Consider the following 18,781-nt stretch of genomic DNA (forward strand, 5'->3'; position numbering starts at 1 on the left):
GATCAATGTGCAATTTTACTGATCCTTAGAACTTCAAAACCACCTTGGGCAAATTCTCAGATTCCTTCAGCATGCCTAGGGAAAGCAAAGTTCTGAAAGCAGGCAAAGAACTGTTGCTGCCATAAAGGTAGCATTCCAAGCCACTTCACCCTTTGTTCCAAAAAAGAAAGAATTTTGAAAACCTTGTAGCACTCTGCAGCCAGAAACACGTATAGGAATAGCCATATAAATTTCCCTAGTTGCTCATTGGATTCCACATCATTTTAAAATTATAACTCTTTTCCCAATGGGATTGATGTAAAGTAACCAGATACCCCTGTTGAATAGAGACACTCACACTCTGTAAAGACTACTTAAATCAAGGCCAATCTTATATTTAGGAACTGATTGTAAGTACTACTTGATGCTTCCGAGGAAGGTGAAAGAGCTTATATGAACCTGACTGATCGTGCCAGACTTTTTCTGAAGATTAACAGAAAGTGCTGAAAGTGAAGCAAATTGAAGGTGTTAAAAATCACTTCATGTCTGTCCTTCCTGATATGCGTTACCTACCATTTCCGGTAAAGAAGGGACTGAACCAAAATGCTGGATCTCAGCAAGCCCCAGACTTTTAGGATGTAAAAATTGGAGCCCGTCGAGATGTATTATTGTGGCCTGAGTCCATCTTTAATTTCTCAGTAAATGCAGTTGTCTTCAGATTGGAATCCTGCTGTTGGTTTAGTTGGCTAGGTTCTATTATGAAAAAAAATTAGAAAATTAAAGAAATATCATCATGAACAAGTGAACATTGCAATTGCCTAACAGTGAAAGAGATTATTTTAAACTAGATCAATATATTCCAGATGGCAATTCAGATGATAATGTTTTACAGTTATGTCCCTAAATTATGGATTAATTTATCCTGTAATCCAGTTCTTTTTGGCTGTGTCTGGCAGCAGGAGCATGTCTTTATATGGCTGCACATTTAGAACTAGGTGAGATGTTGTCCCATTGCCTTCTATGGGACGTGAGGGAAGTGATAGCCCAAATATCTCTAGTTTTACCCCCTTTACTGTTCATCTCTGTGAACAAGAATGGAGAAGAATTCTGCTATTAAAAATAAACACAACAACAATATTTGCCTTGTCACTTTTTGATAGGGGGTGCGTTTTGGATTTAGAACCTAACACACACAAAATTATGCAATTCACCCCCCCGCCCCGGCCCTCCTCACTTTGCATAGTAAACATGTGTGCTGTTGTTTTCCTTGATGCTTAACCATAACTCTACCTACAGTGGGTGGGAAGAGACCATATTGTCCAAAAAAGGGGTAAAACTGGCCCATTCCAACAAGCAACATGTATATGGGCTTAAGAAAATAATTAAGGAACCTGGCAGAACACCAGCTGCTATGAATAAAGTTTGGAACAACGTGATAGCAGGATTTACTTGACCACTTAACTAGTTTTGAAAACTAAGAAAAGTTGTCTAAGCTCACAAACCTAAAGGAAGCTTAATTACAGTTAATGGAGCGACCTCCAAGAAAAAAGCAAAATCTGTAAACACACCATTTTTGATCCACACTCCCAAAGGTTTTCTCTTCTTGAATGGTCTCAATCTGATGTGAAATGGTTGAATCAACTGTTACATACAGAAATGGAGGACCCCGAGAGGTCATCTAGTCCAGTCCCCTGCACTCATGGCAGGACTAAGTATTATCTAGACCATCGCTAACAGGTGTTTGTCAAAGCTGCTCTTAAAAATCTCCAATCATGGAGATTCCACAGCCTCCCTAGGCAATTTATTCCAGTGCTTAATATGTAAATATTGGCAGCTTTCAAAAATACTTTTCAACCCAAACTGAAAGGGAGAATGGCCATGAGTTTGTGAACACTTTTTATTCATCCCTGGGGGGTCTTTCTTACCAGAATCTGAACTGCTGGCAAACAGCTCAGTGCTAGCAGTAAATTAATTCTTCTTTGGGGCTGGGAGGAAGAGCAGCCACATTGGAATGCATTGGACTTGCAAAGTTTTACATTGACAATTTTCCCTGTATTTTATTTATTTTTCATATTGGAACAAAGACAGCAAGCTGTGCTCAGGCTACAAAGTGTAGCTTTTCATCTTCATATTTTACACTCAAGAACTTAACATAGTATTTCCAGGATTGATTTAATCTTCTCAGGATGATCCCATGTCTTGGATGCGCTCCTTGCACGGATTTTATAAGTTTCAGAATCATTTCCAGGGTCCACAAAATACCACAGTTCAATGTCATCTCACAATGTTATGACGTGGGAATACAAACACCATGATATTACATCAAAATACTGTGATACCTGAGTTGCCCTGCTTATGAAGACAGCACTGTATGTAGTTCAAATTTACCCCCTTCCTAAACTTCAGCCTAAGCTTTCTCCAAATCTTGTCTGTTACTAGGATTTTCCTTATAGGACCATCTTTGTCTCAGACCCTAATTCCCTCAGCCTGATTGAAGCACCAATCCCCCTACTGTTCTGTTTGGAATCTAACTGAAACTATCTGTTCATGTGGCTCAGTAGTACTGTCCATATAGGGTTTTAAACATCTCGTAACAAAGTGACTCAATAGAAGAGCTCAGCACTCCTACTCTGTCATCCTACAATACTCCTGTTGGACTAACTTTCAAAAGTAGTAACTATACTCCAGCCTCATGACTAATTTTTGGTTCCTACACTGTGATCTCAAGCTCCTCAGATTAGTTATTCAGCTACATTAAACAAATATTTTATGTCTTAATACCTGTGTTTACACATATGTCACTTCCAAACCTGCAGTAAATATTAATAAGTATTCCAAATAACTCCTCCAATAGATTGAAACAATCAGAGTTGTGTAAAACATTTGCAATTCTTTTGAAACTAGTGAAAATTCATCTGGTAAGCTAAAAGCCCCCAAATTTGGTGGCATTCTCCTTTTTTAAAATTCCACTGTTTACGCTGTGACAAACTTCAGATTTTTGCTATGTTGCGTGGGCATGAAGAAAATATACACACAAAAAAATTACATTTATGTTGTGAGTAACAGAAATACTCTTTCTTTAAACACATATGTATAAAAGGTTAACTGTTAGCAGAACCCTTCAAGAGGGTTCCATGTGTGAAGATGCAATTACCTTCCTGTTCTGCCTCTTCAGCTAAATTAGAGATCCTAAAATAGTTTTTTAAAATTAATATAATTAGAACTATGCAGCGTAGTTGTAGCCATGTTGGTCCCAGGATATTAGACAGACAAGGTGGGTGAGGTAATATCTTTTATTGTACCAACTTCTGCTGGTGAGACAGACAAGCTTTCAGTTTGAGATCCTATTTTTATTTGTCCCACACTACTTGGTCTCCAGTAACATTTTATGAAGGACTTCTTTCCTTGCCATCTTGCCTCTGGGAAAAAACACTGACAAATCCAATTCCCCAGAGACGTCTCTCTGTAGTGTCCTCTCACTGGAGACTTACAGAAATTAAGTTCACTGCCTCCAAAGAGACAGACCACACACCAACTTGTCAGTGTAGCTGAAAACTCACACTTTACATCATAGCAAGATATCACTGAGATAGTTTATAGTAAAACGAAGAATAAGTTTATTAACAAAGAACAGAGCTATAAGTGAGACTAATCAAGAGGAAAAGCGACAGATATGGTTACAGACAAGACAAAACAAAACAAAACATGGTTTCTAATGCGTAAAATTTAATTCTAACAAGTTATAACTTTGCCTAAAGCAGTTTCTCACCCACAGCCCGTTATCAGCAGCTCCTGCTCTTCAGGCCAAGAGAATCCACCATTCACAGGCTCCTGTTCCTTATGTCCCCTATGTGATGGATAACTAAAATGTTTTTATATTACCCGAACTCCATTGTCTGTCCCTCAAGAGCCAGGAAGGCTTCCTGAGGTGCAGATTCTGTCCCCGGCATGATTGCTGAACTGTCTTCTCCGTTGCTTGTTTGATTGATTGATTTTGTTTACCTTATATAGAAATGTACTTTCATTGTCCCCCTTCCTGTAATCAAGCCAGTCAGGCAGGTAAATACATATTCCTTTATGTAAGGCAGGTGTGTTGTACGCACTGCCTCCCAAAAACCTTTGAAGAATATATTTCCAGCACACATATATAACCCTTTGTACATAACCTGAACATACATCACATAATCATTTTCAGGATCAGCATATTTCCAGTTTACATATGATATCTTATATAAGACCTTTTAGATACATATTATGACAATAGTGTGTTGGAAGTAATAAGTGTGTCAGGCCTGATGTGAGTTGCAGTACAGTGGACTCTCTGCCAGTTCACACTGAAGGGATTCCCAGGGTCACAGCAGTCCATATAATGATCCTTGCTTCTAATGAAATGTTATACCTTCTATGAGTTGTTTTCAACTCTGACAGCTGAAAGCACTTCATGTGCATGTATTGTCAGACATTAATAATGACATGGGACTGGACAACATACAAAGGATGGTGTAAGTCATCAATTCCTGCCTGGAAACAGAATTTAGTGGAAAATGTTCTACCAAGACACATACATGTTTGTGAGAAGGCTTCCACTGTCTGAAACTGGAATAGGGAACTCTGGAAATGAATGCAGTCAAACACTATAATTGACTAGTGGTCATGGAGTCACTCTCTTTGTGGTCATTACGTTGTGCCCCATTCTCGGAATGTTGAGTTTCATTATTATTTTTGTAATGTAATTACAATGTAATGTAATGCAATGTAATTGTCACAGGAAGTGTGTAGAAAGGATAAAGCATACAAAATCCATTCACAAACCTTAGGGCTTCCTCTAGGAGGGGAGGCATCTCTTGTTCCTGGATATTTAGCCGACCCTTTGACTGTCTTGCAATCACCATGCCAGCCAGACATGCCAGTATCTATGTTCTTAAGGAAGATTTACTACCTTCATTGCATATGTATGTATTTTAAAAATGTACTCACATCGCATCTGTCCCTGGGTTCCTGGGTACTTTACAAAGGTTAACAACAACAATAGCTAAATTAAAACTGGGCTCAGAAGGAAGCTTCCACTTTGACTACAGAAGGGGCAGCAAAGAACTTATAATTTATAGCTGGTCAGATGAGCTGACTTGAAAAGAAACCCTTTGCACTGAGCCATGACAAGTGCTAGAGAGGTTCCTGTGGATTAGTCAGGAAGGGAGTCACAGCTATGAGGTTACTGAACCAACAACAGTTTGTCAGTTTGACCTGAAAAGCTAGATGAAACCTTAGGAATGGGCAGAAGTAGCTTTGGAGGGAGAGCACAGGAGACACAGAGTAGGTCTAGATTGCTAACATCTGTAATCTAGATTTTTAAAGTGTGTAATTAACAGGACTATAGGACAGAATCACCTTGGACCTAGATTAATGGTTATTCCATCAGTAAGACCTTTAATTAAACGTATTGTCTCACCAGCAACCAGAGCAGATCACAGAGGGGTAGGTGTTATTGATTCCCTCACAGCTATATCAAGGAAGAGTCAGGCAGTCTCATTCGGCAACTGTTGCAGTTTCTTGATCAATTTCCAGGGAAACCTAATTAAAAACAAATTACAATAATTTATCCTAGAAGAGATGAAGGCATGAATGACAAAAGTCAGTTCAGCATTAGAGGAAAAAGTTTTCTGGGTTCTACAGAAAAATCCAATTTTTAAAATAAGCTTCTGTTGGGCTAGAGGGAGTATAACAGTGTAAATTGGGATGATTTGCAACCCAAAAAATACCTTCCACTGGTAACTCTTTCTAGTCCAATGGAAGCTTAATTTAAAAATAAGTATTTTCAAGTAATTTGACTGTAAGTGGGACTATTTGTATGAGAAAAGTTAAACACATGCATAAATGTCTTAGAAATTGGGGCCTAGATTATAAAATGATGTCTTAAACATTTTCTAAAATGGTAAGTGACATAAAATTGACTTTGAAGTATCCCTTTATAATAAATGTTAAAGTATAAGGGGGTTCATTTTTGAAGACTTTCTAGGGGATATACAAATAACACTGAAAAGTCACACTCTTCTTAAATCAAAGACATAAAAAAGCAAAGGAAATCAGTTTGCATGAAAACTTGCTTCCAGAAAGATAATTATCCTGTTTATATTATCATTACAATCTTCTCCGTTATTATTATTGACACAGTTGTTAGGTGCTCATCCCATTTTCCAGCCAGAGGCTTATTTTAAGTTTTAAATTGATTGCTGGGAATGTCAGAGAATAATTTACATAGCAACTTATCATAATTAGTTATAGTTTGCAGTTTCCTTAATGTGAACTACACTTTATGCTTAGGAATTGATTTCTTCTATATTTCTGCATGAAGCAGCTTAATGCGTGCCATCCAAAAAAATATCTGTGGGTTGTTTTTATCATTTAGTTAACCTGAGGGATCATAAAATAAATTTTAACAGAAACTATAAATAGGGAGTATTGGCTTTAACTCATTTAATAAGTCAAACTGAGATGAATAAGAGGGAATTTTAAGTGAATAAAATATATGGAAGTTCCATGCCAGGCAGAGATATTATGAAAATAGAGAGACGTTTGCTATGTTGGCTTGTATGTTGCTATGTTGGCTTGTATGAAAGCAAGCAAGGCACTTCATAGAGAATCCATCATTTCTGTTTTTTGCATTGGGTTATATGTTTCAGCTGGTAATGCAATATAGGGTGAAGCAGCATGTCACAAGTTACTGGTCAAAGTGGCTAAAAGACCCCCGAATGTAGAAACTATGATTAGTTAGTACAATCTAAGTGAAATAACCAAACTCAGGATTGGGTGTGGGGGGAGCGGCAGTCAAAATGATCGTGTTTTGGAACAAGGTCACTGTGAAATTTTATGTTGAATATCAGGAACTACTTCCCAACAGCGAGTTGCGTTAGGATCCAGAATTATCTCCCACTCTATTGTTAGCACTACTGATGATAAGACTGGAATAAGCAGTTCAAGGTGAAAGCCTGGTCTGCGCTATCCTGCACAGAGTTTATTACATACACATCTTGATGGTTCTGGCAATTTGCAGCTTTGCACCAGTTGAGAACAAGGTGATGGCAATGATGGTTATGTCCAACATGCAGAAGAAGATACTTTTACAGAAGATTTTAGAGCTGAGGTCAAAGGAATTAGAACAAAAGGCCAATCATGAATGAGGTTGGAAGATATGAATTGGAGGAATTTAAGAAACTTAAATTTTACCATGCTGACTCCTGCTGAAGGAAGAATTGCAAAGATGGAAATCCATTGTACGTGCCACAATGGTTCTGACATTTTGGTTGGTGTCATGCTGCCTAGAGTGGCTTCTGATCGTGAGTGCTGACCTTAGGCCAGACTATCAAGGGCAAAAACTACAAATGGGTTGTATGTTTATTATTTGATTTCACCAACCCAGTAACAAGTGTAAACTCCTACAGCACTATAACAGTCATATCATGGAGTCACAGACAGCCCCCTTGGGCATTCCAGTCTATCTTGCCACCCAGCCAAGCCTGACTTTGTGATAGATGGTTGCTGTATACCAAAAATCATAATGTTCAGGTTAGTGTCAGGCAAAATAGCTGGGAACTCCTTGCATATGCTTAGAAATCCTCACCCCTCAGAGGTCACGCAGTGAAAAAATAAGTTCTCTGTGACAGTTATTTGTATTCCCTTCCCCCAGCATTCAATCTGTGATGGGATGAGGGATTGAGCATGTACCCTCTTCAGGGTTGTGGGGAAAGCAATTGACAAAGTCTGTCCACAATGGCTTGTCTAATTCCCTTCACTGTGGAGGCCATAACACCTCTTCTGGTGAACTGGTATTTCACACTTAGTAATGCTTCTCCCCTGACTGTGGGGAATTTACAGTCTTAGCAAACATCTTTATAGTTACAGAGCAAACAATTAAACATCACATTATAACATGGGATACAGAAGTTATAAGTAGGACTAATATATGCAGTATTCTACAAGCATCCCATAAAGTCTAAACACATTCTTAAAATGCTAGTATCTATTTTAACTATACTAACCCACAGGTAAGCTGGACTGTTTTCCAGCTATGCTTTTGTCAGTTTTCACTGAGGTCTGGCGTCTTTGCATAAGCTGGCACCTGGTATGCTAACATCACAGTTGGCTGGGTTTGGAATTGAGATGATGGATGTTAAAGAGGATGTGGAAGGGTACATAAACACACAGGAAGGGGAGGGAGAGAAGGTGATGATGAGAAGTGGGCGTGGGATGAAGAGTGGGAGGCATGATTAAACTAACTTGGTGGCAGGGATTTAGCAAAATAAATTTAAAAGGGTCAGTTGGTGGCAGTGGTAATGGTACTTAGCTCCATTAGAGAGTCGTCAAAGCAACGTAAGTCCCTGCAATGCGGATGAGGTGAGAAGATGGCTTCAGGAGATTAGGGAACTCTGTGTTGTAGGGGGTGAACAGGAACTTCTTGTGCTCTTGCTGGTTCTGCTCAAGTGGGACTTTTCTGAGGAAGGTGGGTTGTTCACCACTGGATGATTCCTGCTGCTGCAGTTGATGTTCATGTAGGAAGAGTGAGCCACTAGTCCCTGTACCAAGGAGTGGCTTATTACTGGGGATCTCATGAAAAGGCAGAGCAATGAGGCTGACACTGCTGCCATCCCTGTAGCAGCTGCCACTGGAATGGAGACTGCTCTGGAAAAGCAGTGGCCTTTAGCGGGACAAATTTGAGTTACTTGTTAAGTAGGGAGGGTCTGTTTCGGTGTCTATGTGTTTTGCCATAAAGCACAGAGACTTTACCAAAAGTGGAGTAAATTGCAGTTGGTTTTCATTTTGACCCTGACTAATATGGTTCAAGAAATACATTTTGGGGATCATTGAACTCATGTTCTTGTCACTTATAGTCACTATTTCCTTTCTGTGCTTCAAGAGAATGTTGGATTTGAATCAGGATACTGTTGATTAAAACTTCAGCATAAAGACAACCACTTATCTTGTGTATTACACTGATGGGAGCAGCCAGTCATGTGGAACTAGGGATGGGTGAACGGACTTGGAATTTCATGTAAACTGACTCCAAGCTTTGCTCAAAACGTGCATAAAACCTTTTCTGAGGTTTGGAAAAGTTGAATTAATACTTTTTAAATAAGAATTTTTTTAAATTATTTTGTGAGTCTCATCTGCATTGCTTGGTTCGAACCAGAAGTTCTGAATCCATGGGCAGGAGAAAACTGTTTGTGTGTTGTTGAGCAGGCCAACCAGAAGGCGGAAGTAGCTCTGTGGTAGCTTTTGTGATGGATAAATAAGAGATCTTGGGCCTTGAAGAAGACTGTGTAAGAGGGGAAGAGGAAGAAGTTAAGTACCTAAAATTTCAAGAATGAGATTTAAAACTTTTGTTTGGGATTTTCAAAGAAGCATAAGGAGTCAGGTGCCCAAGTCTCATTCATATTCAGTGAGTGTTGGATGACCAGCATCCTTAGACTACTTTAAAAATACCAGCATTTATTTTCAAATTACATTTAGAGATTTAGCTTAGAAAAGTTCTACATTCCCTGATTAAGTTACTCAAAGCACGCCTGAACCTCTTTATATTTTCCCTAATATCTCCATAATTTCTGAGTTTTTATCATGACTTTCCCAAAATTCACCACAGCCATCCCACAAACCTAGCTGCCAGTCATCCCTTTCAGATCAGAGAGAAAATGAATAATGGGGAAATAGCTGTGGCTGCAAAAGCTTAAATGGAACAGAAAGCTTCAGATTTTTCAAGACATAGCTCATTTTGTCATGAAAGTATCAAGAAACCATGAAAATGCTCAGTCTCCCAACACCAAGTCTATAAAATGACAGAAAGTTGTGAAAAGGTTGGCACCAACAAAGTAAACTGATATTAAAATTAGCTTTAGGTTTGCAGGAGCCTTAGAAATTCAGTGTGTACACAATTGGCAATCAAAAAAAAAAATTGGCCAGTAAACCAGCCATTTGGCTCTATAATAATAATCTTTTTAGAACAAACAAGTCTAGTCATGCTATTTTTTGTAACCATGGTATTACAGCTCCCTCAGAGAAATGGGCTTCAAAGCACAAGCACTGTTGTGTAGTCATACTCCTGAGAGTTCCCATGTTTAGTTAGTGCTCCAGTCTAGCCTGTTTTAGCACTAGTCTTCCAATTTTATCACGCAGGCATTTTTACAGCCTCATTGGAACAAATATACAAACATCTGGAAGCATGTGGGATATTTAATTAAAAAGTTTATGTTTGGCCAAAAATGGTAAAATCATGAAAAATTGCCTGTCTCCGAGCTTAGAAAGGCCAAATGATGAAGCTGTTGGCTACATATAGTTTTACAGTGTATTGAAATGCTTAGATGTGCACACCTGCTATAGTCCTCCTCTCTATTTTGATTCATAACCATTAACGAATGTTCAGCACACAGATTATAACCCTGGTTTAAATGGAATTTGAAACGGTGTGGTTTTTACACTATTTTTAATAATACACTGACCATTGCACTATATTAATACAGTACGTACTGTTCTGTAATGCAGTGTAAGTGATAGTCTTGATACTGTTAATGGCAAAAGTCACATCTCCTACCTGCAGTGCAGGTCCTTGTGTTGCATTTATTCTGTGCACTGAGCTTTCCCTGATGTCAATATGAATTCTATATGCCAAACAATGGCAAAACATGCACTTGATGGTAATGGGGATGGAAGTGGGAAAATAAGCGAGATGAACTCTTGTCTTACAAGCAGGTTGTGAAACTAGAGGTTGTATTTTTGCAATATTGTATTTTTCATATGTATCTTGTACATATGAAAAACTAGTAGTTCTTGCACACTCAACCTTCAACAAAGTTTTTCTCCAAGAGAACTGTTATGTAAGTGCAGCCACAGGAAGGGGAAAACAGAAGCTTGTCCCCCTAACTTCTTTATATTTTCTTGATGTCTGTTTCCTTGCTTCCTTCTAGACCTATCTATCCTTCCAAAACTGGGCTGTCCACTTGCCAAGGTTGGAACCAGTCTAAACCCAGGGGTGGGGAGGGTTTGCCCCACATGCAATGAGCAGTGTCCCTCGTGTATATCTAACACAACTGGCCAAAAACGGACATTGCCACTAAGGTGTGTACTAAAGTCCAGGCAAACATGCTTTTTATTTTTCCATTTAACAATTATGAACATTTGGAAATAAAGGTTTCTAATGGAAGTATCATTAAATCTTTTAATATAGTGGTATGTCAAGTAAGATGCTTTACCATGTGACTATGTATATTAAATGCAAAATCTATTTAATGAAATAAGATTAGGAATTTACATGCACTTTTATAATATATCATTTTTACAATTCTTCCCTGAAGGCTCAGTCAGAATTAGAATCATAGTGTGCTAGGTGATTTACAAACACACAGGGCCAGACTTTCATAGTTTTACTCTCACTGAATAGACCCTTTACTCCGTGAATATCCCCATTGACCACAATGGGATTCCTTGTGGAGTAAGGTGCCATGCGAGGTTAATAGGGCGATCAAAATCTGCCCCGTGACAAAAGACAGTCCACTCACCAAATCAGAAAATACAAAGTTTAAGGTTGTTGCACTAACGTTAGTGAAAGCAATCGTGTAATATGTGTTTGTGGTTCACTTAAAAAAATTGAAGTCTTCCATAAGCATAATTTTAGGACAGACTCAATATTTCATAGATGAGACCTCTCGCTATATTCAGAGCTGGGTGTAACAGGTGGGCAAATAAAATGCTAAAACACTGGATAATTGCCTGTGCAAATGGGCCATTAAGCAACCTGGTACTCACTTTGCATGTACAAATACAGGATTTTTGAAGTGTATCATGTGCATTCATATTTTTGTGGCTGCACCCATTCCATGCATTTCTGAATATCTGGCCTTCCATACGTTTAGCTCCTTCCTCCCCACCACCACCCAAACAAAAAAGTACTTCTGCATTTTCACATTATTCATGATGCTATTTTAAAATTAAAATAAATTGGATGTTTCCATTTTCAGCTGCCATACTCTGTGGGAGTCACATTCTGGTTCCATGCTTACCAGCAAGATTCTAATGTGGCCTCTGCCTGTTGTCCCACAGTGAATGTGTGTTTCTCAGTTGTGGGGAGAGGTGGGTGGGTGGGTGTCATTAGAAACAAAATACTAATTCCCACATGGTGAATGCATGTAGAAGCCTATTTACAATTAAAAGGAAAAAGAAAAAGAAAATAAATTTCCCGCACAGTCAGAAGGGCAGCCATCTGCATCAGAGCAATAAAACTATTTTATCCCCTTGCGTGTTGGTTCTTTATGGCACACACATCTTGCTATTACATGTAAATGTCTTCCAATCCAGAAGCAGCCAAAAAGATGCTCTGTGTGTGTGTGTTTAATTCTGCCTTCAGGAAAGAGAGGTATCTTTGTAATGTTTCAGTGTCTCTTCCTATGTGAGTGGAGAAAGCTGTCAACATTTTATAGGAAATGAATGACTATATTCGTGATGTAATTATATGTTTGCTGATCAGAGCTCCAAAAGAAAATGTCACCTAGTACATTGAACAACTTTCCTCTTTTGGCTTTATAATAATTCCGGTGTCTTTAGTATTCTCACTGGACGGAAGAATAGATGGTTGCAAAATATCTTAGAACCCTTCTTTAGCTTTGTACTCCCGAAGACAACAAGACTAATCAGTGATTTTAAAGGATAAAACACTAGATGTCAACAAGTGAAGCTGTCTTGTGTGCCTTAACAGTAAGGTTAGATTATCTTTTTTAGTTGTCATCAATTGTGTTGCCTTATATGCAGTGATGAGCTGCCAAAATCTTAACAACCGGTTCCCTATAAAAAGTTCTGATTTAAGGGATGTGCCCCAGTATGTATTTTTGTGTACCAACAGGGTTACCATATGTCCATATTTTCCTGGGAGGAATTTTTAAAATTTAAAAATTCCTCCCGGATGGCGATTTAAGAACCAAAAAGCCTGACCTGTCTGGGAAAATACGGATGTATGTTAACCCTGCCTAAAGTTATTTTTTAAAAAGATGGGCCTGAACTAGAGATGAGCTCCGTTTCACATGTGTGGGTCCCTGCCGCTCCCTGGGGGTGTGCTAGAGTGCCGAGATGTCCCGATTTTATAGGGACAGTCCCGATTTTGGGGTCTTTTTCTTATATAGGCTCCTATTACCCCCCCAACCCCTGTCCTGATTTTTCACACTTGCTGTCTGGTCACCCTAGGGTGTTCACATGTGTGGGTCCCAGCTGCTCCCTGCTCCCCTCATTGAAGCAGGTGTGCAGGGTTACTGCCCTGGGAACTGCAGGGCACCAGTGGAGGTGGGGCCAGCTGCAGACAGGGGCGTGGGGCAGGGCTAGCTGGAGGCAGGGGGTGCAGGGCTGGCTGCAGGCAGGGCAGGGGGTGCATGTGGCAGGGGCTGGCTGCGGGCAGGGCAGGGGGTGCATGTGGCAGGGGCTGGCTGCGGGCAGGGCAGGAGGTGCGGGGGTGGCTGGAGACGGGCTGGCTGCAGGCAGGGGGTACGGCAGGGGCTGACTGGAGGTGGGGGGTGCAGGGTTGGCTGGAGACGGGCTGGCTGCGGGCAGGGCAGGGGATGCGTGCGGCAGGGGTTGGCTGGATACAGGGCAGGGGTTGCGGCAGTGGCTGGCTGCAGGCAGGGATGCAGGGCTGGCTGGAGACAGGGCAGGGACTGGCTGCGGGCAGGGCAGGGGGTGCGGGGGTGGCTGGAGACGGGCTGGCTGCGGGCAGGGGAGGGGTGTGGCAGGGGCTGGATGCAGGCAGGGGGTGCCGGGGGGGGGGGGGGGGGGCTGGAGGCAGGGGCTGGGTGCAGGCAGGGGTTCGGGGGTGGCTGGAGGCAGGGCAGGGGGTGTGGCAGGCCCTGGCTGCAGGAAGGGAGTGCAGGGGTGGCTGGAGGCAGGGCAGGGATGTGGCAGGGGCTGGCTGCAGGCAGGGGGTGCCGGGTGGCTGGAGGCAGGGGCTGGCTGCGGGCAGGGTGGTGGGTACTCACGGGGAGAGCAGCAGGACGCAGCCCAGGCCTAGCAGAGCAGCCAGGGACCCACCAGGCAGCATCAGGAGCCCCAGGGCCAGGGGAGCAGCAGCAACAGGGCTCGTGCCCAGGGCCAGGCAGCAGCCCACATGGCTCCCGCAGCACAGCCCCCCCGGGGGCCGGAGGAGGAATTACATCATTTCCCAGCCGGAGCCCATCAAAGCCTCAGCGCCCCCTGCAGGGAAGCAAGTTAACAACAGGTTCTAAAACTGGTTCAAAATTTAACAACCAGTTCACGCAAGCCGGTGAGAACCGGCTCCAGCTCACCACTGCTTATATGGTTTGAGAGCTGCACGACTGACAACACCTGTGTGTTCTGTAAGTGCCTTTTAAGAAAGCTCAGGTGTGGTTCTAAAGCATCTAGTAAACGTAAGCATCCTCCTGAGAGACCCCCCACCTGTGGCTGCATAAAACTGAAATGAAGAATGGAAAATAACCCATTGACTATGCACTCTCCCACCTGCTGAGAACAAAATACAATGCATTGCAATTTTAGTACTTATGTGCCACTAGGGAAAATAGACTCCTAAAATCACATAGTGAAGCACTGGCAAAATTCAGTAAATTTGTTTAAGCTCTGTGTTATAAAAGCTAAGGAACCATAGGCTTTACTTCTGAAATGACATTGCGTTGTAATGTGATTCTATTAGAATACCCACAGATATAATGATGATGTTTAGTAAAGTAGGTTGGAAAAACTTAAGGTTAATAAATAAGGGTCTGATTTTGCCCAGTTCTTCCACAGGTGCACAATGTCGAGAAGGAACAAGGAGCCTTCATGCTATTCGCTTAAAGACCAAGCACAGTTCCTGTCCCTGAATTTGTTATCCTATCATACTGCCTTAGTGTCATACAGTACCCCCAGTGGAAGAGTGAGAGAAGTGGGTCCATAGCTCAGCTTCCCCATACATGCACTGGCTAGTCGAGATGGGTTTTAGTCATGAATAAATAGAGACTAATGTGAAGCCCCTAAACTCATTGTAATTTCATTATGACCCAAATAGAATCTGAATCCCGTCCCAGATGTTAAAAGCTAACACATTAATGATCTGAAAAAAAGAGGCTAAATTAGAATAGTACGTTAAATTTGCAGATGACATTCAATTGGGTGATGCTGGGAATCTCAGGGAGGGAGAAATAACACTAGAAAACACCAAGAAGTTAAATATGAAGTTCAGCTTGGTAAATTGCAAACTAGAACATCTGTTGAAAAATCATATCAAATACAGTTATGTTTGCTACAGTACAAAATGCTGAAAGATTCCTAGAGGTGATTGTGAACAGAGTCCTAGAAATGAGCTTGCAGTGGCCTGAGGTGGCGACTAGAAATGCCTTGAGTGGGAATTCCATGTAAGGAATGGCTACAATAAAGTCTGTGATAGGAACATTAAAAATATACAGTCTTTTCTATAAGTATTATTTAGGAGATTCTATTGTGAATCTCTAGTATGGTTGTGTGTGCTATAAAGGACCAGAGAAAGGTTCTCGAAGGGTTCGAAAGGTGCTGCGCACTTTCAGTGCATGTTGGCAGTTGGTGAGGGCAGTCAGGATCCAGTTCATACAACTCAGGTCTTGAACCCTATTTTCCAGTCTGTGTGACCATCTTGCTCTTATATGATAAGATTTGTTTAAAATCTAAACAGGCTTGATATTATAACACTGACTTTTAACTGGTTCCCTGTTTCAAAGATGTTGAAAAAAATAGCAGCAATAGCAAGGTCGAATCATCATAATACATAAATGTACAACTACATTTATCTTTGATCACAGATATTTTCTATATATGATGATGGAGTGAAGAATGAAATATAAAGCAAAAATAGAAATAATGTAATAAAATATGAATGGTGAGAGTTAACATTTCTAGTCTTGAAGTCAAGAAGCTAGCGCATTTTGAATTACTTTAAGATTTTGATTGGTTTTGTTATTTGTGTATTCTTTATTTCTTTTTCACGCTCCAGCATTCGTCATTTAATATCCATTTACAGCTTTCTTGGACAGCACTGATTTATGGATTTGAAGATATCTGTTATTTTTCCAAATACTATTCCATTACTTCATAATTCAAAGGCCATTGGATTTCTGTTCTCTTTCAGATCCCCAAATTTAATAAGTTTAATATAAAAGACTTTTTCAATCAGTTCATGCAATGATTTTTCTGATCTGGAGGTTTGAAATACTGTGTTTGGAAGCATCTAAGTTAATACTTCGGGGAATTTCTAGTCTGTTTTCCCCTATGGCTGTAGTTAAACTTGCACAAAATATTGGAGAAAAATCTATGCACATGATAGACATCTCCATGCTTAAAAGCAACTAAGTGCAAGTGTTTAAGCCATACACATGTGACTGGATATATGAAACTTCAAGTCTCCACACACAGAGTAACATAATGTTGAAATATATATGGCAATATATAAAGTTGAGGCAATGTTGTAGTGCATTGTTAAGCTGTTGCTGCATCTCACCCCAGAAATAGGTTAATTCCTGTATATATCACTTTAAAATCCTTGAGGGTGATAAGTGCTGTATATGTGTAATATGTTCTCATTATTAGTTGGCTGTCTAGATATATTTCTGCTTAATAGCTGTTGCCTATCGAGCTGGTGAGGAACATACCCTAGGGGGGGAAATCAGCTGTATCAGACTTTCTCTGTGTGTATAATAGGTTATGTAGAGAGATTCCATCACTAATACTCTGTTTCACTGCAAAATACTCTGTAGCAATGGCCCCTACCACCAAATGGGGTCATTATGAGCGGGATTTTCAGGAACACTCAGCATTGACTGGAATGGGAGCAGACTTAGGTCAGAGCTCAGTGATTTTGAAAATCTCACCATATATAGGCAGAATATAATTATTTGAGTTTAATCTTTAATTAGGTTTCAGAGTAGCAGCTGTGTTAGTCTGTATTCGCAAAAAGAAAAGGAGTACTTGTGGCACCTCAGAGACTAACAAATTTATTTGAGCATAAGCTTTCGTGAGCTACAGCTCACTTCATCGGATGCATTCAAAAGCTTATGCTCAAATAAATTTGTTAGTCTCTAAGGTGCCACAAGTACTCCTAATCTTTAATTGTCACAGCTGGACAAGACTTCAGCTTTATATCTCACCTCAAAAAATGCCCCCTTAAGTGGCAAAATGCTCCATACCACCATATTACAACACTGGCTCAGTACTGACTTTGAAGGAAGGTTGCTTGTTGTTAAACCATTAATTCAACTCCTTACAGTCCTCAGATGTTCCTTAATGATCTGTCATCCAAGTATTGGCTGAGTTTACCTATAACTACTAAGATCCAACGGCACAAAGTGATATTTATGGCTGCATCCTCTCTGGAGTGCATCCAAACTTATTAGCGCCTCTTAAGAGAGAAATCCATTTAGAAATTCCACCATAAGATCTATTTTTGAGATTTCCAATTTTTACCAGTTTGGGGACAGGCTGGAAATACCTTAAAAACAGCTTGTTCAGATTCATGCACCACTAATTAAAAATAGTTTGATGACTAGTGTTTTTAAAAAGGAAAGGAAAAGGGGAAAAAAAAGTGCTTGATAGATTGTATTACAATGTCAATGATTAAATGCTTTGAAATATGTCATTGGAAAGACACTTATAAATCTAACATCTCAAGATGGTTGTCAGACTTCCTTCAGTCTATGAAAAATGAGAATATGTGCTTGGAGATGAAATATGGACAAATCTTTTGTCTTCTAGACAATTACAATATTTAGACAAATCCGCTCACTCTCAAATAATTCATTAGTCAATTCTTGGTTTTTACCCTTTCTTCATGTGACTTTAACGCCTTATGAGAACCCTAAATTAGTGGGATTGGGCACGATCTCGTCATAGCACAAAAGCAATTGTAGATGAAAAATGGTTTTGTGGGTAAGGCACAGAACTGTGGGTTCAATCCCACAGATTTCTTTCATGATTTAGGGAAGAGGAGGGCTACACTCGCTAAATTGGGGGATACTTTGGAGTGATTACAAACATTTCTAAATGATTTAAAGTCTCCCCCTAGATTTTCTTTTGTCTGTCACATGACATACAAGTGCCCAAATTGGTTAATTTTTAAAAAATTCTGCTATTCTGTTTCCTTTGTGTACAAATTAGAATTAAAAAAGACTAAAAGAGCTTCCATTGCTATGATGTAAAAAGCGAGGAGATTCCGATTAACAAAGAAATCTTCATTTATAAAGTATCTTTTATTCAAGGTGTCTCTAACCCCTTAAAGGGCAGTAATCTGCAGAGTTTGATTAAACCAGTTGAAAAGCTTGAGACAATGGGAATTTTGAATATAGGGAAAGAAGGGAGCTTGATCTAATGTCATAAGGCAGGGAGGTTTGGAGCCTTGGGGCACAGTTAACAAAGGATCTGGCATCTGCTGGATCCAGTTTTTGTATCTGGTGGAGAAAGACTTTGTAATCCTGTTCCTGGGATGAGGCTCTTTCCCCTGTCTTTACTTTACCTCATTGTGCCCAGCAAAATCTATCTCAGTACCTGGGGTACAATAACACACATCCTATGCTTCATGGCCCCTGGCAATATCTAGGGAGAACTTGGTTACATTAGCATTGTCGGAACCTTATCTCCATGTTTCCTTTCTAGTTTCATAGCCATAATGTTCTAGCATAAGTGTGCAAGTAACAAAGAACAAACTCACTCAAATAGTTTATTACACTCCTCATTACTGGGGTTACTGTAGAATCTGTCACATTTTGATTTGTTTTAGTTTATAACATTATGTCAGTGATACAGT

The 18,781-nt window shown here is 40.2% G+C and overlaps 1 protein-coding gene across 10 annotated transcripts in view; it reads left to right on the top strand.

Annotated features, from left to right (window-relative positions):
* The window catches only part of LRMDA (leucine rich melanocyte differentiation associated), a 1,127,716-nt gene that overhangs the window by 809,069 nt on the left and 299,866 nt on the right, over nt 1–18,781 (top strand). The gene's annotated exons all lie outside the window — the stretch shown is intronic.

Source organism: Lepidochelys kempii, chromosome 7 (genome assembly GCF_965140265.1).
Source record: "Lepidochelys kempii isolate rLepKem1 chromosome 7, rLepKem1.hap2, whole genome shotgun sequence".
NCBI lineage: Eukaryota > Metazoa > Chordata > Testudines > Cheloniidae > Lepidochelys > Lepidochelys kempii.